This window comes from Montipora capricornis, chromosome 9, assembly GCF_036669925.1.
Source record: "Montipora capricornis isolate CH-2021 chromosome 9, ASM3666992v2, whole genome shotgun sequence".
Lineage (NCBI taxonomy): Eukaryota > Metazoa > Cnidaria > Anthozoa > Scleractinia > Acroporidae > Montipora > Montipora capricornis.
This window is the reverse complement of record NC_090891.1, coordinates 13,533,655-13,543,654: the sequence shown is the minus strand read 5'-3', so window position 1 is coordinate 13,543,654 and position 10,000 is coordinate 13,533,655. Positions and strand designations below refer to the sequence as shown.

Sequence of the window (10,000 nt, the reverse complement as noted above, 5' to 3'; positions counted from 1 at the left end):
TCTTATATACGGAATAAGGACATCTGAGTACTATATTAATATGAAAAATGATCTTAAAATAACAAGAAGCATTGGCAGGTGATGATTGTTTCTAACATAGTAACAACTTCTCTCTGCTAACCTTTGAATTCACAGAGGGTGGCTGGGGCTTTAGCTCCTGGATATACAATTTCTCTTATTTTATAATGATGATATGTTTTTCCCGATGCAATAATATCAAAATTGTCCCATTTGATGTTGTGTTCAGTTGTTGTGACATGGTCGGTGATAGCTGAATGATGATTTTTACTAGTTAGAGCCTTAAACTGTTCTTGTTTAGTATATAATTTCTACTAGATCGTTGACTTTAAGATCATTTCAGAACACTCAGAAGGTTACCGGTAAATACCTTTTCCTTACAAAGACCACTTGAATTGCTCTTAAATGTCAAAAGTCATATATAAAGCAGGTTGCTGGGACTGTGATGATTTCTACATTGGAGAGACGAAACGAAGATAACATGACAAAAAAACTGAACACTTTAAGGCTCTAAACAGTAAAGATCACCATTCAGCTATCGCCGAGAAAATCACAAGGAATGGACACAACATCAAATGGTGCATGATGCCTAGAGGACCTATGACTAGCACAGAAACGAGAGGAGAGGGAAAGATAACGACAACGACAAAACCGAATACCAGTAATAGCTCATACTTGGTGAAAGAAGTTACTACACAAATTCTTTCCTTGGGCACTAAATTAACTGTTTGTTATTTTTACGCATGCATTATTTGAAATGGATGCAAATTTTTTAACAGTGGCTTAATAAGTTTTTCCTCTAATCAGGAATTATTGTCAACTGGAATTAAATAACAATTATCTGTACTCTTTTGCACATTAAAAAAAGTTGATTTGCTTGTTTGTTTTGCTCTAAAATGTGAGCGAACAAGTACTTTTTAAATCCGTTTGCCCAACTCTTTTCCTATGTGCCTCGACAGTGACAAGAAAATTTGCCCTTATGTTATAAACACGTAATCTCAATGAGTTCTCGTAAAATAAGTGGGAAATTTCACTAGCTTGTGTTTTCAGAAGTTTGTTTTAAAGCACCTAAAGGTAATTTAGTGTTGTAGCGGATGTTAAGTTCGCCCTTTCTTGGTTGCATTAAAGTATTTTGCCGTTTCTTGTTCCAAGCCAAACTGGCTTCGAACAGACAAAGTGGAATAAAGTAGATCAGTAAAACTTTTTTTGACCTTGAACTGACAAATTTTTTTTAATGCTTTCTAATTTTAGCGTTATTCCTATTCGCTGGCTATTGACAGTTGAATCTGGAATGACTTTTTTCCTTTTCCAATGCTGAGGGTGTGTTTGTTTTCTTTTAAAACTCATGCGGTTCAAGAGAAATTCATTACCAAACTGGTGAATTCCAAAGTAAATTTCATTCGAAAAACCGATTTTGCACTCATTGCTTCCTGATTCATGCGATATCGGTTTTAGCGTGAAATTTACCACGGAATAATAATATTATTACGGAAATTTCAGGCAAGACCGTTAGAATATCTCCTATAGATTATATTTATCTAGGTTTGACAGTCAGATATTAAGCAGATTTCAAGTTATTATTTTTTCAAAAATCACATCTAGCAAGCTGTTAATGTATGCAAATTAAACTCTCCAGCAAAGTTAACCACTCTGAATGGAGCTATAATAGGTAGCTTGAATCACTTTGTTTCAAATATCGAAAACAAAAGAAACTTACACACAAATATTAACTGATATTTGCAGAGCAGTTGGAATAGAAGTTGTCGAAAACAACAGCCAATTTTCAGAACATGTAAGCAATCTGTGTGCTCGTAAAATACGAAATTTAGGAACAGAACTCGTAACGAGCCAAACTCCGCCAAAGCTGACCATGAAACCATTCAAGAGGTTTTAGTTTCAAGCTAGCGGCAATTTCAGGGCGACTTGCTAGCTATTTCTTGGTGCAGAGTAGTTGACAAAATTAATCATACTAAATCTCCTGGAAATTACGGGAAAACCTTTCTGCTACTTGCTAGTTTGATAATCCACAGTACGTTTTTGGTCAAATCGCCACGAAATCGTAGATGAAATAGCGAGGAAAAGTGCTTTAAAAAATCGCATCACTGTACAAAGGAGCCACTTTCTTCTCACAGTAAGAGAAGATTTAACAGGTTAGCATGATATGGGACTCTAGCTTACATTAGGCAAGGTAAGCAGACAATTTGACAAATACAGTTTATTTCCTTGATCCTGAAACATGTGGATTCTGATAGTTCGCAGGCATTTTATTAATTCATCCTACGTAATATAAAGTATCTTTTGCAAACGAACGAAAAGCTTACTTCAGTACAGTCCACACTTTTTGTCAACAATAAGCTCTGCTAAAGTTTTGTTAAATAATGAATCTTTTGCTTTTAGTGAATTGTGGAAACGCTTAATTGTCCACAGCGGCTCCAGCTAATGTGTAAATAATATTGAATTTCCCTTGATGGATATCGTCCAAGCAGTCCAGATCTTCATTGAAATCACAGGCTGTCAATCCCATAGAATTTACCTCACTTACTTGATCGCGTATGGTACTTAAAATGGAAAAATCACGATGGCACCCAAGAAGCCTGTTCTTCGTTTTCTTTTATTTCTAACTCCGCACATCATGACAAACATCTGAAAAATTAAGGGTTTTCTGAATCCTGTTGGCAAAACGGCCATTACATCTATAAAGTTAAAAGAGGTGGCGCATTGACAGTTCTTGCCCCCTTTTCCACGTAAAACCGAGACCCAATTCTCTTTGCTTCAAAACGATTCAAAATCTTCAACATCTTCTGTCATTGTCTTTGTCACACTAGAACTAACAAGAAACATTTTGCTCGAAAATTTGTTACCTGTTAATCATTGTGACTGTGCGGCACCAATCAGATGCCCCTGATCAGACGCCTATTTTCTTTTCAAAAATAGGGGGTCTTCTTGCAAGCCTTCCCTCAGTCTCTTTCCCCAACTCTCGCATGGCCAGTTCACACAAAACTCTTCTGTCGAACAGGAATGCTGGCTACACAGGCTATGCTTAACATTGAAATGTCTAGCTATAAAATTGCTGGCAAGCTAGTTGTCATGCAGAACGAAAGCAGCGAAGTTCAACAATTTCATGCTCACCAAGGGTACAATATTGTGTTTATGTTTGTGCGCGTTTCTGCTGACCGGTTGTTATTGCTTGCAGTGCGAGGAATGCCTGAGGACAACTTGAGCAATATCAGATTTCTTCAATCAGGATGTGTGAATTTGATTGACAGTCAAGCCTCCTTGCAAAGTTTGCACACTTGTAAGTTGAACATGGTTGCATGGGTTGTTGAGTTGACCGTATTTACATGTAATTGTCAAATTTGAAAGTTTGTTGGGTGGTCACGGTAAGGTATGTTACACTGTAAAGGGAAGCTACACTAAAACAACAAATAACCTTAAACCACAGAACATAATGTTAACAATTAAAATTCTTCAAACTTTTTCCATTGAAAGCAGTTTGTATCCAAAATAATTTAATTTCAAAAACTCTTGTTTTCACTTCCAAATTTCATGGGTGCCACAAAATTGTGACGTGTCGTGGTTGATCTATTATACTGACACAAAGAGAATTTGTTTTGGAACAATAGGGCAACCACGACACGTCATAATTATCGCAGATAACGGCCCCAGGAAATTTGAAAGCCAAAGCAAGTGGTTTTGAAATTCATGTTTTTCGAATATAAACCCTTTCATTGGAAAAGGTTTAAACAATGGGCCCTTTGCATGAAACTGTCAAGCTATGCGCTGGGACATCCAAAACAAAGAAAACTCACGCTTGGCTGGTTGACATCTTTTTGTCTTGGAGGCTGTTGGATTCTTTTGTCATCCAGCATGGCGGATTTTGTACCATGTGACAGTATCATGCAAAGAGCCCATTTTAATTGTACACATTATGTTCTGTGGTTTAAAGTTATTTTGTTGTTTTAATGGAGGTTCCCTTTAAGTTCCTCGAAGATCTGTAATGCTCATTTAAAAAATATATTGGTGTGTTTTGGAACTAACCCGGTACTTAACACAATGTATCTCGGTGTTTGGCGATGTCCTCCCATGCACTGGTGTCGATTAGTGCAGATGGCAAGTCTCGCTTGATGACGTCCTTGTAGCGCAGTAGCGGTCGACCCACATGGTGGATGCCCTCCCACAGTTCTCCATAAAGCATTTCTCTTGGCAGGCGGTCGGGCTCCATACGATGTACATGGCCGAGCCATTGAAGGCATCACTGAATGAGCAGTGATGGCATGCTCAGTGAGCAAGCCTGCACTCCAGGTGTTGGTGACTCTGTCCTGCCACCTGATGTGCAGCAGCCAAAGGTGGATTCTGTTGAGTCGCTTCTCTTGTCTGGCACAGGTCATCCATGACTCGCTGCCATAAAGGAGAGTCGACAGGACACAGCTTGGTAGACGCACATCTTGGTCCTTTCGCTCAACAGGTCATTGCCCCACACTCGCTTGTTGAGTTTGGCCATGAGAGCAGCTGCTTTGGCAATCCTGAAGCTGACCTCAGCAAGCAAGTCGAGCTTGACACCGTGGAGCCCAAGTAGGTGAAGGTGTCCACAACCTCCAGCTTTATGTTGTCAATGGAGATGACTGGGGGGGACAGCACCCTGCGCCGGGATGTTCATCTTCCTGAGGCTGATTGTTAACGCAAACTCCTCGCAGGCGTGGGACAGCTTGTCTACGAAATGTTGGAGGCCCTCCTCGCTGTGGGATGTTAAAGAAGCGTTGTCTGCAAACAGCATTTCCCATATGAGCACCATGCAAGCTTTGATTTTGGCACGGAGTCTGGCGATGACGAAGAGTTTGCTGTCTGACCTCGTCCGGACGTAGACATCTTCTGTACAGTCTAGAAAATGCATACTGGACCAGCATCAAGAAGAGAATCCCAAACATGGTTGGAGCAAGGACACAGCCCTGCTTTACTCCACTGCTGACTGGGAAGGCATTGGAGGTAGCCCCATAGAAGAAGACCGCACTCTGCTTGTCCTGGTGAAAGGAGGTGATGATCGCCAGGAGCTTTGGTGAGCAGCCAATCCTTTGGAGGATCTTGAAGAGACCGCTTCTGCTCACCGAGTCAAAAGCTTTGGTGAGGTCCACGAAGGCAAACTTTCGTCGTCTTTTTGCCCCGACTGACTGTTCCTGGGTCTTTGAGGATGGTCGCTATTCATATATATTCATGAGTGGATTATGAAACAGTGACAAAGACACATCTAACCTGTTTGACACAAATCACCAACAGTATGTCCCATGGTATATCAGTGCCCACCCAAAGCTGGTACTTATTTTCTAGACTAACAAAATTATGGTCCCACGGATCTTTGAACGAAAATTGGAAGTGGACCTTCTACCACCACGACTAACTCCATTACCATTACAAATACGCTAGGGATAGGCGCTAAACTCTGGCAAATCAAGATATCCCTTCAGCGAAAAACAGAAAGAACTTTTAATTCCAGAACAGAGGAATACCTTAAAAAATAAGCATTAAAGATCCTTGAGGTATTGTGACTGAACTTAAACTTGGGATAAAAAGCAGGAAGAAATTTGGTATTGTTCAAGTTCTCCTCAGGCATTGCTCGCACTGCGAGCAATAAGAACCGGTCAGCAGAAACGTGCACAAACATAAACACTGTAGACCTTTGAGCATGAAATCATGGAACTTTGCGGCTTTCGTACTGCATGGCAGCTATTTTTGGGCTTACAGACAATGTGGCCTTATTCGCTAAAGAAGCCGGATGTTTCAGATTTAGGGTGTTCTTCCGAGCAAGTTCTCTCCAAAACGAAGTCGGTGATCCCTCATTTTTTTTTACATTTCTGACATCACTAACTCATCATCTTTCAATGGTAAAATTTGCAGAAAAAATCAATGTTAGAAAATTTTCGCGCGAACGTCCTTAACGGCTTGCTAGAAGATGTGATTTTTGAAAAATAATAAATGCAAATCTGCTTGATATCCGACTGTCAAACCTAGATAAATATAATAATACTACATGTATCTGAAAGAAAGATAATCGCGAATAAAAAGTACTAAATATCAAAACTTTGTCTAAGGTATACAACTGAAATTGATTGGCCTGCAAGAACTTATGGAGTGCTCGAGGAGGTTTTAGCAGCAAACGATTCATAAAGAGTGAAATATTCACATCCACTCTTAATTTTGATCAAAATTTGAATACCAGGAAGAGACTTTAAAAAAACGTCTCACCAAGGCGTTTGACCTTGTAGATCATGATTTATTGCTATCCAAAATCGACAAATACCATGTCACCAATACATCTCAAGAATGGTTTAAATCATACTTTAGTAATCCAGCACAACGCTGCTGCATTAATGGCTCACTGTCCGATGCACTGGTGCTGGCCCAAGGAGTTCCCCAAGGGTCAATTCTGGGCCCAATACTATTCTCGCTGTACATCAACGACCTCCCAATTGGAATCTACAACTCAAATGTTGACATATGCGCAGATGACACTACCATATGGGAGACTAACAGTGACTTGCTGCTTGCTCAGCATGGTCTTCAAGACAGCCTTGACAGAACTAGTAGATGGCTATCTCTAGGAACTGTACAAAAACTGTTGCACTTTGGTAATCCATCTCTTGATCTATCTTTTTGGGGCACTCTGACTCTTAATCATTGGCTAAGAAATCTATTATACAACGCATTAATTCAGCCGTTAATTGAATATTGTTGCACAGTGTGGGGAAACACCGAAAATGAAAATTTACTTCGATTATTAAGAGCTCAAAAACGTTGTGCCACGCTAATTTTAGATGCTAGGTTTTCTGATAATTCTGTTGAACTTATCAGTAAGCTAGGATGGTTACCTATTGATAACGTCATACGAATGAGAAAGCTTTGGTTAATGCACAAGATTGTTAATGGCTGTTGCCCTCAGTACTTTAAAGATTATATCTCCTATGTTAATGATAAGCATAGACACCATACAAGGGGTATCAACAAATAACAATTTATTCATACCCCTTTTTTGTACCAACTGTGGTCTACGCACTTTTTATGCAAGTGTCAACCGACTATGGAACACATTAGATGTTAGTACTAGAAGTATTACAACCCTAAGGAATTTTAAAAAGTATATAAAAAATAAATACGTAGTCAGTAATTCGAAGGTCAATCATTTTACTATTCATAGACCTTTCTAATAATTTTAGTTCAGTTTAGGAATACTTTGTGAACTTTTTCATTTTATTTTATTTTATCAATATTATTATTAATGAACCACAATGTAAACTACTGAGATTTCAGTAATTGTTATCCAATAAAGTTTTATTATTATTATTATTATTATTATTACTATTATTGTTATTGTTATTGTTATTGTTATTGTTATTATTATTATTCATAAAGAAATTGCGGCAAGGAGTCAGTTATAAACGATGTAGAACCATGAAACCCACACTGGAAAATGGTTTTGGGGTACTTTTATCTGCAAACAACTTTTTATGTAGATGAAAACAAGACGAAAATTTCATGTGTACGGCAAACAAAAAAATGCCCGCTTTCATATACAAACGGCAAGCAGCAGCTGGCAAACGTAGAAGATGGCAGGAAAAACATGGTTACATGTCATATTTTGTGGTAATTGAAAAACGGCCTTGATGATTAGAAACAGAAATGGGATTATCAACTGAGTCGATACGGTAAATTGACCACCGTTAAGAAATCCAACAGCTGACGAAGGGCTAACGCTTGACACGTCAGCTTTCAAATTTCTTTACCACATAAACCCAATTTATAAACCCATTACATTAGAATGTTAGCGAAGCACACTCTTCCCCAGCGTGCCAACCACATGACAAAAATAATGGTGGTGTTACCCCTTGGGTATACTCAACTCAAGCATCCCCATAGTGATCTGTTACTCAACCACAGTACAATAAGAACAAAAATATCTTAAGCTTGCTTTATTGTTTGACGACTGCTTAAAACACGAAAAAACGAATACCATGCAGCTCAGACAGAGCATTCCCTTGCTTGCTTGTTTGTTCCCTTTTGTTTACAGAGTAGAAGAGCTTTTGACTTGTGACTCATTGACAATCTTTATGCCATTTTTGGCTCATTGATGACGTCATCAATGATGTTCAGGGGGTGTGGATTCGATGGTTCTCATTCACTCCACTCCAATTAATCTATTTATTAAACTTCGATTAAATATTTTTCCTGATTAAACAATTTTCCTGTACAACCTATGCTAAGTTTCACGTTTGTCCCAGGGTTGTTACACTGTATACGCCTATCTGCAGAAGGTTCCAGGGGGTAGAGGAAAGGTTCTCTTCAAATTCATTCCGATACTTTTTCGTTCCGTCCTCAAACAACATGTGCCTTTGTGGAGTTGGATAATGAAAAGTCCATATGATACATGTAATCATAAGGGCGATTCTGTGAAAAAAATTAACATGGAATTCATGAAAGCCACGACAAATTGCCAGCATTCGCTTTAGTTCATTTACACCGACTGTTGTCATCGCGAGGAAGAAAATACAGGGAATGGATGTTGTATTATCTACAAACTTAGGTTAGCATCTCATCCTGTTGCATGGTATTGATTTCGTTTAAAAATTAGACTTTCTACATATTTATTTTGGAAACTGTGTTGATTCCACACAAATAGAAGGTCATACAGTGACACCATCAAATTCTAAAATCAAAATCGCGAGGTGTTCTGTATTTTTACTTATCTGAAGTTGAAAATGACCTACAAATCTTTTTACAAGTTACCAGTTCTATGACGTCTTTCATTTAGAAAGTACAGCATTCTGAATTTCGGAATTGTCCCCTTGTGTGACAACATGAACAAAGCTCTTGGTTGAAAAAATTTCTATCCCTATGAATCTTAGCAGTTTCAGCATTTCAAGCACATTAGAGGATGTGTTCATACATATGTATTTCATCGCATGAGCAAAAAGTAAGCGTGTTCATCGCAAAGTAAAGTTCAGATGTTTTCGGTGATCATAATGGTTGCCATATTGGTGCACATGGCGTTTCCAGACAAAACTCTGTGTTAATGTTGTCTGAAACGCTTCAACAAAAAACTCAGAAACGATGTACTGCACAGATCTGAGAATTGGAGAGGTGCTTAACCTTACAGTAATATTTTATTTACAATTATATCTTACAAGATTGAATGCCTGTAAAGGTTTACCCATAGCATTCTAAAACAATATTACTTTTCACTCTTCACGGTAATAAAAAAATTGTTAATGAGATTTTGTCATATCATCTGCATCAAGAGATATTTTAATAACACAAAGTAAAGTTCTCTTGCTGAAGTTGAGTAGTAGCATATTGCTTGAGATAAGAGTAAATAACTACAGTAAAACGTTTTGAATGACAAGTTCATTTATTAAAAATTTCCCTTCAAAGCAACAGTACAGTGCAATCTATTTGATTATCTCATCTCAGTTTACAATGAGATGCAATTTACCCATTGTACTCCTCATGCCCAAAACTCCGAGATTCATTCCACCACAGAAAAAACGCATGGCGAGTGCATAATTTCATGCATTACTTACCATGAGGTAGCTCTAAGGAGCCTGTGCTAATTCTACTTGAGTTCATCAATGAGCTGGTCATAATACATCGCTTGAAAAGGGGAAATGGTCTGTGGTTTAAGCTCAAAACCGCTGAGATAATTTGAAAACTCTTTTTGTTATGATTTTCATTGCTCCAAAATGGGAGTCACACATGCAACTTGTAAATTTAACACTGATGTGAACTGGCTTTAGAAAATGGTAGCAAAAAATATACATCTGGTGTAACTTAAACAGATGATGCAACTGATGCTTGCTTTTGTCATCCTGCCTTATACATTCATTACATTGTTTCGGACATTTATATAGCTACTAGTGTGCATCAGCTTGCTGTTTTGTCCAGAACTACTATGTCGAGCCCACTGTGGTCCATTGTGAAGGTCTGTTTGGTTAAGGAA

General features: G+C 38.3%; 1 protein-coding gene across 2 annotated transcripts in view; it reads right to left on the bottom strand.

Annotated features, from left to right (window-relative positions):
- Positions 1 to 10,000, bottom strand: part of LOC138016672 (tyrosine-protein kinase BTK-like) — a 173,049-nt gene that overhangs the window by 54,146 nt on the left and 108,903 nt on the right. The window lies entirely within an intron of this gene.